This window comes from Mauremys reevesii, linkage group 4 (genome assembly GCF_016161935.1).
Source record: "Mauremys reevesii isolate NIE-2019 linkage group 4, ASM1616193v1, whole genome shotgun sequence".
Classification (NCBI taxonomy): domain Eukaryota; kingdom Metazoa; phylum Chordata; order Testudines; family Geoemydidae; genus Mauremys; species Mauremys reevesii.
Genome location: NC_052626.1, coordinates 55,007,649 through 55,021,233, shown reverse-complemented (window position 1 = coordinate 55,021,233; position 13,585 = coordinate 55,007,649). Strand labels below are relative to the sequence as shown.

At 39.2% G+C, this 13,585-nt stretch overlaps 1 protein-coding gene across 9 annotated transcripts in view; it reads left to right on the top strand.

Annotated features, from left to right (window-relative positions):
• MEIS2 (Meis homeobox 2) overlaps nt 1-13,585 on the top strand; it is a 188,806-nt gene that overhangs the window by 109,179 nt on the left and 66,042 nt on the right. The window lies entirely within an intron of this gene.

Here is a 13,585-nt window from a genome sequence, read left to right as displayed (position 1 = left end):
TGAATATAGAAGCCTAATATTAAATACCTATTTTTTCTAAATCTTGGCCCAGATTCTATTCCTGGCTATATAGTTGGTCTACCATGTGTCTTTGTGCAAGTCATTTGACTGCCCTCTGCCTCTGTTTTCCCATCTGCAAAATGGTATCTTCCTTCCTTCACTGGAGTGTTGTGAGGCTTTATTCACAAAATGTTTATAAAGAGCTTTGAGATCCATATGGAAAATATTCTAAATGCAAATTGATAGAGTATTATTATTATAATGTGAGCCTGTACATACGGATATGGTGTGTCTTTATTCTCATTCAAACATTCAGACAGATATGTTAAATAAATACATCACAATACCAGGGTGAACTTGGAGAATGATCTTCCAGATTGCAATATAAACTCAGAATTTAAAATCCTGAAAATGAGATCTGGCAATTTCATCGCTGTTATAACAGTATAGCTGATAAAGAATGAAATAAAATAAAGGGAATAAAGCTAGACTTTCCCCTTTTAAATTAAATGGAAAATAATACAGAATTTTTTGATATGTTTGGGAGGAAGTCTGTGCTTCCAGAGAAGCGGGTGTGTTATGCAAATCAAGCGTTTCACTAAGAGGCAATTCCTATACCCAATAACTAAATGAGCCAACTCAACTGTGTTTAGAAAGCCAAGAAAATAGCATCTAGATAAAGGTTGCTCAAACCTTTCATTCCTGGATTATTTGTAAAGATATGCATACTGCACCACTTACGAATAAAAGGCCGAAGCTTGCCCTTCACCACTAGTTGAAGAGGGAGGGGTTAAAGCAGAATAGTCACAAAGTGCAACACCATATCCATAATTCTGCTGGGGGGAGAGGGGAGAAGAAGCTGGGCTGTGGGCAGGCTATGCAAGAGGATTCTGCAGCTTCCTCTGCCCTGTGCAGCCAAGTTCTGAGACGGCTTTCTCCACTGGACTCCATGGTGGTGGGTGTAGAGGGGCCAAGGTGTGGTGAGTGTGTGTCACTGGGTCTGCATACTGATGCATAGGGTCATGACTTCATATGGTGCCAAGTGTTGGGATGGGGGAAGAGAGTGAGAAAACTGGTCACTGTTTCTGTTATCGTTAATGGACTGAAGCAGCAGGACTATAGTAGTAGCTGGTATGAAGGGGCTTCAGATGCTGCCTGCAGATTGCAGCGGGAGGATGCCATCCCTGTAACATCTGAATAGTTCCTCCATGCTAGGACTATCCATTTGGCACCTCCAAGCCACCAGGATTTGTCCCTAGAAGAATAGGGAAAGGTCTAATTTATGGACTCCTTTTGGTTTTGGATGTATTTTTCTAGTTGTGTATAAGAGTGGACATTATATCTATGTACTCCAAGACCTTCCTGTCTCCCCCTGCCTTCAATGAAAGTCAAACATACCATTCCAAAATCAGACTATGGGTACGTATGTGTCATCTGTCTGCTTTACCGACTATCGGGGTTCTTAAACCACAGCCATCACCGTAGTATCTGAGCACCTCTGTGCAATATATCGTCCACTCTGTAGCAAGGAAAATCTTGTCCATGGTAGCTGCTTCCTCCTCCCTCGGTTTTAGGGAAGTAACTGTTCTAGGGTCACCATCCATCCCAAAAATTGCAGGACTATCCCACTTTTTGAATGCCATGTCTGAATGTCAGTTTAAATTCTTCCAGGACACACAGCCTGAGAGACACAGCTGTTAAAAACCTTGCAGCTATTACAGTGCATCAATTTATAATCTGTGAAGTATATGTACCACCTTGTGGATGGTTGGTTGGAGTACAGTATTTTATTGGTTTTAAGGAGATTTTGTTAAAGGCTGCCCGCTCCCCCCCCCAAATGATTTGCCAGAGTAGTCAAAGATCAAGTAAATTGCTCTAATTTCATTTCAGGCCATTGAAACACCTGACGGTTTATGGGGTGTCTCATGGGCTCTCAGCCACTGCCCATTTAAATCTTGATTTGTAATGAAGAGTTGGTGTGCATTTCATTTTCAACAAGATGGCGACCATGAGTTAGTTAGGCAAGTATGCACAGAAGGTTCAATGAATTCCCTAGGGGCCAGATTTTCCAAGGTATTTAGGTGCCTGAATATGCAGATAGGTGCCTTGTAGGATTTTCAAAAGTTCCTAGGTCAGTTAGGCACCTAACTCCCATTGAAATCAATTGGTGTTAGGCACCTAACTGATTTAAGTTTTTTTCTAAACCTATCTGCATCTGTAGGCACCTGAATACCTTTGAAAATCTGGCCCTAAATACACTGTTTCAGGGGATCATCCTCTATCTGCTCAGTGAAGCACCAGTAACCTCAACTTCCTTAGAAGGCCCCAACGCAGTGAAAAGACTGATCCAAAAGCACTTCTGTCTGAGGAACACACAACCTAATTTTGCTACGTGCTGAGCACCTTCTACTCCTCCTGAGATTAACACAACTGAGGGTGCTCAGCACCTAGCAGAATTAGAGCTCCCTCTGTGGAGCAGATGTTGGGTCAGGCGTTTTACTGTATGAGAGGATCTTCCTCACATTTCGTAGTCATTATTTTGAAAATGCTATAATTTTTTCCCCTGATGTTTGTACCTAGCCTCTCATAAGCATATGTGTACTTTTTCCCTAAAGGTGCCTGTGGAAATCTGTATATTACCTTTATTCTCTAGTGGTAGGCAAGACATTGATGCATGCTATATTCTTAGTATTCCATCTCCCAAGAAATGAAATGATAACTGGTGCTGTGGAAAAGGAAAAATACAACTGGACTACTGAGACTGGACATGATTTATATTTATTTACTGAGATTTTTAAACCCTTTCTAAAAGCTTGAGGCATATGTAACAAAAAATCTCTATTATCCTACAGATCATGTGGCGTCATGGAAAGTGGTGTCAGTATTAGAACTGGGCAAAGCTCTTCAGTTTCACTTTGCAGAAGATTCATGTGTACATGTTTGTTGCTGTTGTTTTAGTCTACATAGGTTCACACCTATGAGTTCTTCCTTGAAGTGCCAGGTTCAACCTCAATGTGAAACTCAGTCCAAACTATGGAAATTTGGATGTTTTTCTGAATGATAAGCTCTAGTCCAAAGGGAAGATAACTCAGGGAAGTTCTGTTACATAGGAGGTCAGACTAGATGACCACAGTGGCACATTCTGGCTTTATAATCTGTGAATCTATGAAGTTTCACTTTGTTGCCACATGAAATCATAAATTCCAAACCCTCAGCACCCAAAACACTCACAAAGTTTGCCAAAACTTGCACAAATCTTTCAGTGAACCTGGCCTGAGCCTTGAATGGTTTGGGCATTTGTTATGAAAGTGTTGCTTTGCTTTAATCTGTAATAGCAAAAGTCCTTGCATGTGAGTTTTAAGCTTTGCAAATATGACATATCTACATAGTTAGTTTCTAGTCTCCATAGATTGTTTCAGTTGAAAAATGAGCCCCTATTTTGTGGTGACCAGAGTTTGATCCAGTTTCCTGTCAGTGTAGTGGGTCACGAACATTTTCTGGCAAGATATGTCCCTATTTTATAGCTTCATTAAGCTGCAGACCATACCTTAGCCTTTCACTAAATCCTTGAAAAGAACTTTTGTGTGTGCCAAACAGATATCCACTTGCTCTGAGGCTTTTGAAAGGTGAATTGCCAAGTAACAGCAAGCAAATTAAGAGGTGCAATGAGAACTAGTGGTTGCATTCTATCAAATCCTGCTACTGAACATGTTGAAAAGCTTGGTCTCACATATTTACGGTCTGAATGGGACTCTTGGAGCTATGCATTGCCATAGTTCCCATTTCTTTTGTGATAAACTAGCTCAGCAGATGTAGTTCAGGTGAAAAGGAAATTCAAAGATCAGTTTGTCTCCTGCTCAGACTATACCCAAAATGAAGTGTATAGTGATCTTTCTGGTTCTCAATCCGGGACCAGATTCAGACACTCTTACTCATGTTGAATAGTGCTTTATTCTAAAAGCAGGCCCACTAAATTAATCCAGCCCAAAATGTATAAGGAAATGTTCCAGCATTCCGTTTCTTTTGGTTTTATGGAGATACATATGCATCAAAGACTCTAATACAGCACAGTTTATGGTTTTCCAAATGGGTTGTGCCATTCTCCTGGATTATAAATTTTGACACTGAATGGATTAAACCAGGGTGCCTCAGATTTGCCCTAATGAGAGATGCATTGTCAATTTGTCAGGAGCAGTACCAACTTGTATAAAATGCAAAGCAGATTGTAACCGCCTTCATCTCTAATATGAAGATGCAGTCTGTAGGCATCAGAGGATTTAGCATGACATTTATAATCTGATGCAACTGACTGGGCCCTGTATGCTGTCTGCTTAACCTCCATATTAAAATAAGGAAGTTATAAGAAGTTTTGTATAATTCTATGGGTGGTGTTTGGCCTTAAGGATGCACTCTGGCTACTCCAGGACTAACCCAGGACTAAAAGACAAAACTGAGATCCACACAGTGCCATGAAAATACAAGAATATTAAAACAAACCCTTCTGGTTAAATCATGACCCAGTAAGGAAAAATGTATTCATTCATTATTCACATGATGGATGAGGAGGAGTTGGTGTAAATGGTGATATTAATGTGTTTAGTTTGTGAAAAGGTCTGTTGGTACTCTCTGATGTATTACACATATGATAATTCCAAAAATATTAATTACATTTTCTAACACCATTTTTTGTGCATTTTACATAATAAAATCAGCATCTCAAGAAAATATGGCTCTGTATATTAATCAGTAAAGGCTACTGATTAAGTGCTCAACCCAGATCCCATTGAAGTCAGTAGAAATATTTCCATTGACTTCAATGGGTACTAGCTCAGGCCCTAAGAGTGCTTTTCATGCTTTCATGCATATAAGCAAAATAAATCCTTTGTATTTATAGCTCTTCTCTGATGTCACCTAGCTCAATTACACATAGAAAAATGGAAAAAGCTCCTTTTCCGGTAAGCACCTTCCACCTCTAGAAGTTGGCATTTGTTGTTACCTGTTTCTGAGACATTTTTCTACTTGATGGTTATTAATCTGAAATTGTATTGTGTGCTTTAATAAAATCTAAATAGATGATATTTTCAGCATTTCCGTTGCTCTGTAGTGATAACATTCTTTAAGAACACAGCAAGTTAATTGAGAAAAACCTCCCTGTCAAAAATCCATGTTGCTTTCCTCCTCAAATTAAGCTTTTCGATATATTGCTCAATCCCACCAAATCGTTTTGGTTATATTATTCACAACTTCTATTTCATCATGTATTCCATAACTATATCTTGTGCACATCTTTTATATGCAATATTTATCACTCTACATCCTTCTGCAATTCTGTATTTGTTCATTGGATTAATTTTCAATGGTCATTTCCTTTAAAATTATTGCATATATTTTACTGTATCTTGACATGGTATTTAAGGTATCTAATCGGTTCACTGCCATATTTGTTGCTGCTGATACACTATGTAACTTATCGTCTAGCTTTCTATTAATCTTTGATTTTTGCAGCTCTTTTTATTGTATAATTGTTTGATGATGCTTCCCTTATCAATAATTTTTCACTACCATATTTAGTGGACCAATTTTCTGTGTGCGCCATCTACTGAGGAATCCTTTATAATTAGTTTAAAAAATAAAACCGAGTCTTATAATTGGAGTTTTTTGAACCCTGCAGTGTTTGTTTCATGATGGGATCACAAATGGTACCCTGTAAACTTGGTTCATAGGGAATGGAAAGGAACCAGCTCTTGCAGGTTTAGATAGAGGTTCAAATTCAATGAAATAGCCTCCAGGGGAGTGTCCCACAGGAGTTGATTCCCTGGTCTTATGGGAATGGAAAACAAAACAGAAGCTATTGTGAGTCAGGGAGCAGATCTGTGAAAGTATTGTGTATCTGAACTTTTCAAGAAATGTAGGCTAAGGTGCTTAAACTTATCAAACTTTGAAACAAAAATTGTTTGAGTGGATTCAAAGTTCATTCCAAGTAATTTGCAAAATTCTACTCATAATTAGTAATGCCTGAAGTTTCATAGGTTCAGATAAGCCTTCAGAACTTCATATTGCTATCTGAAATATAGTCACCTTATCTGAACTTTTTGGGAGCAAGCAACTCCACAAGCCCATCTCCCTGCTTCTCTAAGCCCAACTTCCTCCCAAAATATTAACAGAGTATGGCTCCATGCTACCTCCAGTGTTGCCCAAGCAGGACTGTGGTAGCAGGGTGGCCTGGTCCCTGATCCAGTGGGTCTGTTCTGAAGAAAAAGACATACTCCCCCCATTCCAAAGCAAATGTGTTTTGTTTAAAGTGGTGGCCTTTGCTCAGTCTTACCTCAATGCATTGGAATCCAGTACCCCACTGCTAGACCCTCTTCTCTGATTTCTTCAAATTTTAAGAGCCCTCCTCATCATTTGTACATTAGAGTTCACCACAGGATAGTACATTCTGGGAACACATGATATCCTTCTCTCCCTTTCCAACAATTGCTAACCTCAAAGAAAGAGCTAGGAATATTGTGTGCTTCCTGCCTTTACTATACTTTCTGGGGCAAGTATGCCATTACCTTTCAGTGGGAAACTGCTGCAACAGAGATGGGGAGTGGGCCATCTCCAGAAAAGGAGACATGACTGGAGGCAACTGGGCCCAGATGCCACCAGATGTAAACTATATTGGAAGAGCAATGATAAAATTCTCTAGAGAGGGCATTTCATACAGGGAGTTTATTGTTCCAGCTGGTGAGCATTAGTGCTTTACAGTTTGAGGGGGGAAGATTCATGAATGTTAGAGTATCTGTATATTCTCTTCTGTTCAATCTCTTTTGGGATTGCTCCTCTGGAAGAGTCGTGACTGTGCATCTCCACACAGATATCTGTTTCAGGATAGGGAGATCATTTCTAGTATTAATGGAGTGCAGTGCCTGAGAGATTTTCACCATGCACGGTCACTCCTGCCATCTCTGAAGGCTGCGTGTTTGAGAGCAGTGCTTGGTGGTACAATCCACTTCAAATACCAACTATAGCTACTTCCTTTTTAGGGCTTATTCCTATTTTAGGGTTTCATACTGCTGTCCATCACTGTAGTATCTGGATTTTAATTGGTGTAAAACTTCTTTCTACTTGTATCAATTTCCTAGTCTACTTTACTGTATTGTTTAGCTTTTTGAAAGCCTTCTCCATGTTGCTTTTATTACATATTTTAGTCCTATTTTTTTTTTCCATTCTGGGCCTAATCAAGGTAGACTTAATTTAGCCTTTTTGATTCTCTTCACATTTCTCTACAATACAGATTTCTTACTTTACAGGATTACAATGAAAATTACATTTACTTGAAAGGATAATTTTCTTAGATTAGGTTCCGCACCAACAGATATCAATGGCAAACCCTCCACTGACTACAGTGGGATTCGGATCTAGCTCTCAGAAAGTTGAGGGAAATTTTTATACACAGTGAAGCACAAAACCTTTGTTGATGCATGATACTGCAGATACAGTTGCCCAGTCAGGGTGCAGAGAACTGAACTTTGCTTGTGCAAATATATGTGCATGCTTTGTTTGTTTTGCATACGCACATGGGCCTAAATTTATACATTTAGCCTTTGGTTTGGTCATTCTATACTTGCTAGTGTTGATATTTCATAACCAAGTGCTGGTATATTAAGGCTCACTGTCCCTTGTGCACCAAGTTTTAGCCCCCCAGTAGTAATTAAAAGTCACAATAGCTTCACCCCTAGATGCTAGAACCCTAACTTACAATTGAAATGGGTGGGGTTTGTTTTGTTTTTACTATTAGCCATTATGTTTACTCCTAGGAGTCTGAAATGAGCCCATCTCTTCAATAACACAGTTCCTCAAAGCCACAACCACACCTCACAATAAAGTTCCTTTCTGGGTCATACCAACCCAATGTCCACTGATTCAACCCTGAGATCTTTCCTATAAATACATCCCTTCAACTAGCTACTGGTAAAAATGAAATCACTACTGTAATCTCTTTTCAATCTCCAGGCAAAATGTCTAACCCACCTTTAAGGGGTTGAGAGCCTCTTATATAATATCTCCAACATGCTCAACTGTAACAAGCATATTCTCAGTTATCTCAACTGACTTTACCTTCTTCTTAGTAACAATCTGAATCTTTTCCTCCAGAGCACTAATTGCTGTCCTCTCAATAAGCCCTTTTTTTCCCTTTTTAATTAGTAACTGCACATAAGTCAGATATTCCTCCTATTCTTAATTTGCTGTACAGATTCTTTTCTCCATTTCCCTTTGTCAAACAATTCTGTTATAAAGTCTCCTTTCAAGGAATCCAAAACCTGAAATCTCTGAGGTAGAAAAGAGGTGTGCAAAATTTGTTTATCCACATGTAATAACCTGAGATTTTTGCTGGGTTTGGTCAGAAACTGGGATAAGGCAACCCATTGAAATTTTCACCAGAAAACACAATTTTTCACAAGGAACAGAGCCCAATTGTATTCTGGAAGGTAGTGCACAAATTGTCACACTTTTGTCTCACATGAAAATTCACTATTTCCAAAATCAGTTAAATTAGTTTATCAACTTTTTTATTTTTATGGAGGGCTGTGGAAAAACTCCGGGCAAAACCACAAAATGTTTCACTTCTTGTGAAGCTGGTACATATGATTCCCCATACACCCCCGGTTTAAGATGTGGTGATAATTTTTCCACTGCTTTATTGCACATTATTACTTTATTAATCCTCCTCCTTCCCTCCCTTAGTATATCCAGATTTTCCTGCAAATGTGCTTTACAAGCATGCATCCTGCAACACAAACAGCTGGTCATCATCCTTTGCTGTTGTGTCTAAAAGCAGCCATATGTCATCAGCAAACCTCTCCCGTATATTGAACTTCCTTAGCACATCAACTTGTCTCTCTGAATCTGTTACATGATGTCTTAATATCACAACAAACTGGCAAAAAAAGAAAAAAACCAGAATGTGGGTCCTCCTGGTCTCTTGCTCTTCAGCGCAGCAGGAGGTGGGAGTCGTGTAGAGATAGGGCACTTAGCCTCTTGGCGGTGTCTGCCATCGCATTTTTAAAATTCTCCCTCTGCTGCAGCTCCCCGGATGGTAGCAATAGCTCAGAGCAGGGTCTACACTACACAGTAGTAAATATGTGCCCTGCCTACAGGGGAACTGGACCAGTGATAGAGCATTAGGGGAAGTTTAACCAAAAGTGCTAGTGTAGATGTGGTTTGCATCAACAGTGACCCCTCCAGCTAGCTATATCTGGCTGTCTATCCAGGTTTCTAGGCTGGTGCTCATCATCTGTTTGAGCACCTCCCAAGTAATTAAAAAAGACATAACTATAATATCTCTCTCTTCCTTCCCAGCAGGTAGAAGCAAATGCTTGATTAGAATTAAGATGTCTGTGTGGGTGTCTGTGCAAGAGAGAAAGAGAGAGGAATACTTATTGTGAGAAAGCTAGATCAAAGAGATGAGCTTTGCATTTAGTTCCAAACACTGTGAGATCAGTGGCCATTCTTATCTTATCGAGAAGCAAAGTCTATATATAATCTTAGTTCTACTCCCGTGAAAGTGCTGTCTCCTGTACTCACTCACTCCTCCTCTCACTGGATAATAATACCTCGCTCCTATATAGCGCTTTTCATCAAAGATCACAAAGGGGAGAAACATCATTATCTCCATTGTACAGATGTGGAAAACGAGGCACAGAACAGAAAAGTGAGTAGTCTAAGGTCACCCAGCAGGCCAGTGACAAAGCCAAGAACTGAGCCCAGGTCTCCCGAATCCCATTGTAGTGCTCTAGCCACACTGGGCCATTGTCCTGGTGGAAGGGAGGTGTTGTAAAAAAGCAGGGCTGTGGCAGAGGGACACTGTCCCAGGTAGCTAGAGATGGTCATATGGAGGGCTTTGAATATCAGGACAGAGATTTTGAACTGGATTCTCTATTCACTGGGGCACCACAGCAGAGAGAGGAGCATAAGACTGATATGGTCATGGTGACCTGTGTTGTTGCTGTGTTGTGTACCAGTTGGAGCTTTGTCAGGACACATGCTTTCATTCCTTGATATCTGAGTTGCAGTGATCAATCCCAGATGTCACATATGCATGTCTTACTGTGGCCAGTTCTGTATCTGACAGGGCAAGCTGCTGGCCGGCAAGAGTGGAATATAGGTGTTTTGTGTCATCGTAGCTTTCTGGACATTTGGTAGCAGTGAAAAGTCCAAGAGGAGCCCAAGGTGGCTGAAGGATGTAACAATCTGATGGCACATGCACTCAATAGATAAGGATGTTTAGAGAAGGTGAGCTCTTCAGAGCACTGCCCTCTTCTTACCTTACTCACCTCCATTTTGCCTGCATTCAGCTTTAATCAGCCAGTTAAGGAATGCCATTAATGGGCTCAGAAAAGGAATCCTGTCCAGTGTGCTTCAGCCAAAAGGCTGATGGTCGCTCAGTGATATCTTGGGACGAGGGAGGAAGAACACAGTGCAGTACTCTTTAATCCCCCACGCCCGCCTCCCACCCCGTTCCTAGCAATCTGAAACATTTCACACTCATTACCTTTTCTAAAAGTGAATAATTAGTTCCTTTTCTTGCTCCTTCCTCTGAATTTAGCCCATTTAGACAGCCAAATAAACCAATCCCATATGAAATGTCATAATCCAGTGAAATTGTTAAATAAATACACAGTATAACTACTGCAAAACAGACGCAACAATGTCAGGCATACATGCCACCGACACTGTAATTAATAATTGTCTCATTTCCTGGAATCAAATATGCAAGCCAGGCCATATATAAAAGCATACAAATCAAGTTAAAGAAATGGACATTAAATGGAACATACTGTAGGTTAAAATCTTACCTCTAAATTTGCAAGGTATTTGACAGGATTTTAGCCATGAAACTCTGAAAATGTGCTCCTTAAATATTCGGGGAAAGCGGAGCTATATGATACCATTCCCCAGTGCATACCTGCGTATTTAAGGCTGTAATGTCGCTTATCTGCAATAGCTTCAGAATGATTCAGAAAACATGTAAAGTTATGACCTGTGCCTTTAATTTATTTCAGTCTGGTTCCATGCTGATGAAGTGATCTATCATCATTGCTACCATATTACAATGTATGTATTCTTACCAGAAAGTTTAGCCACTGCAGGGGTGGCTGGACTAGCATAGCCCTGGCATCCAACAGCATACAGACTAAACTATAGTTTTAGTTAGGGATTATGGAAACTGATAACAAATTATTGCTTGTGGTCTTCTTCCAGTTTTCAAGTGCAAACATACCAAAGTTTATTTTAAATTTGAGCCAGTCAGACATTTAGTAATATAGATCAAAGAAAAAATGAAGGCCCCTCCATGTTTATTATTTCAATATGATGTCTGTTCTAATGAAGTGTAAAAATGCATGTGCTAGACTATCTAGTAGGAATTTTCTGGTTCTGTAGTTTAGCCTTAAATATATACATATATTTGTAAATTAATCAGAAACACATTGCTGTGGTTTCAGTTCCTCAGAATGCTGATTGTTTTCAATCCTTTCTTTAATTTTAGCAGTATGGTGGCACTTTGCCAGAACACTTTCAGATAAACAGTCCACTTCACATTTAAAGAGCCTTAGAATCACTGATGTTAAATATATATATATATATTTAACATCAGTGATTTATATATATATTTTAAATAACTTAGGGTTGTTGCGCTATTGTCCCTCACTCTTAACTAGAAATAAGAAAAGACATCTGGACAAGGTGAATTTTGATAAGCTCCTGGCTCTTAGGGGTTTGTTGATCTAATATGTACCAATTTTCAAATGTCTTACTAGCTCCAGGATGGCTATCACACTGACTAGGCTCACTCATTTCCATCATGCTCTGTGCTGTTGAATGTAATTCTATTTATGTGGGGTTATAGTTGCACTATTTAAAAAATATATTCCTGATAGCACAATAAGTATTTTACTGAATGGAACTGATTGCATTTTTAGGAATTTCCTGATAATACACTCTCCTCACAGTTTGGGATTAAACACAATTAAAATAAGAAGTTGTTTTCCTCCGACTCACGTATAGGCCAACATTCCTCTGTGGCTGCTATCCAGCAATATGATATTACAGGGGTTTCATTGTACCCTTTTTTGGAATAATTGAATGTTTTCAGAATATTTCCCAGGAACCCCTCCTACTAGAGAACCAACTCCCCAAAACTTAAATGGAAAGGTCAGAAGTGATCATCTTGAAGCTTAGGGATGAAATACAGGATTTCTTTTTTTCCAACCTGTGTTTTCAGTCAATTAAAATTTGTACTCAAGGCTTTTCAGTTTGAAGCCACCCCTGTGTCTGTGATGAGCAATCCTTCTTGTTTGTGGAGTCATTCATTATCTCCATTACCAAGAGGAGAATAGAGGACAATTACATTGTTTGGACGAATCAGAGTGTTAGGAGGAGTATTTATCATGGTGGCAGAGTGCAGCACCTGACAGCAAACGATTGATGGCCAGGAATGAGTGTGAGTGGCCAAAGCAGTCTCATATGATGCAAATTACTGACTGTGGATTCCAATTTATCCTGTTCATTTTTCTTGCCTTTGCTGAAGACTATTAGTGGTTTTTGAAGCAGTGAAGGGGTCATTACTAATGTGGGCTAGAAGCAGGAGGGGGAAGGAGGGGAAAAGCCTTCTGTAATTACACAGCCTTCAAGAAAAGGCTGCAGGCCTAGCCAAAAAAGTGTCAACACTTAGCAATCAGAAAAATTTATTTTCATTTTATCCTTAACTCATATTAACTCAACATTATCATCTTTCTTTGTTAATATTTGCAGAATATTAAAAGCCTGATTTTTATATCAGTGCAAATCTATTTAACCCTTTTGGCTGTTGAATGATGTTGCTTTCCTTAATGTCAATTTGTTGATGACATTAAACAGTGAATGCTTTTGAAACAATGTTGAGAATGGAAAATTAAATATTCAACCGTTTGTATGGACATTTTGTGTTTTACAATATATCAGGACAGCTGACGCACACAAGAGAATATTAATTTAGGTGTAGTTGTTTGTGTTAGTGGTAAAATGTAATATTACCAATATTGAAGGAGATCGCTTCAGCACTTGAGTCTTTTTGGTTGTGATCTGGAAAAGGTACCAATGGAATATGAGAGTTTCATTTTGCTGTATAATGAATCAAGTACATTTAAAACATATGCATATTTAATTTAAAGCCTATTCAAACCATACTTAGGCAGCTCTCTGGGGAATCTACGTGAATTAATGATCTCCAAAAGTCCCTCCTGCCCATGACAATTGAGCATATTGATTATGTGCAGAGTAGGTACAGCAGCTTTCCCAAAAGCTCTTTGTGAAAGAAAGTGAGTATGGGGGGAACCTGAGGAGGGAATGTAATTCTGTTTATTTTTTCATTTGAAAGTTAAACATTAAGCCCTGAACGATAATTCCCTCCCCTCTCCCTCCGCCAGTAGTGTAATGGGTAAACATTAAGTAGTCCACTCCTTGTCCCGTAAAAGGTTCTTCATAAATGTATTGGCAATAAACTGTAAAGTAATTGAATTTGTTGTCATGACTCCTAAGAACCAGCCCTGAATATATTGTT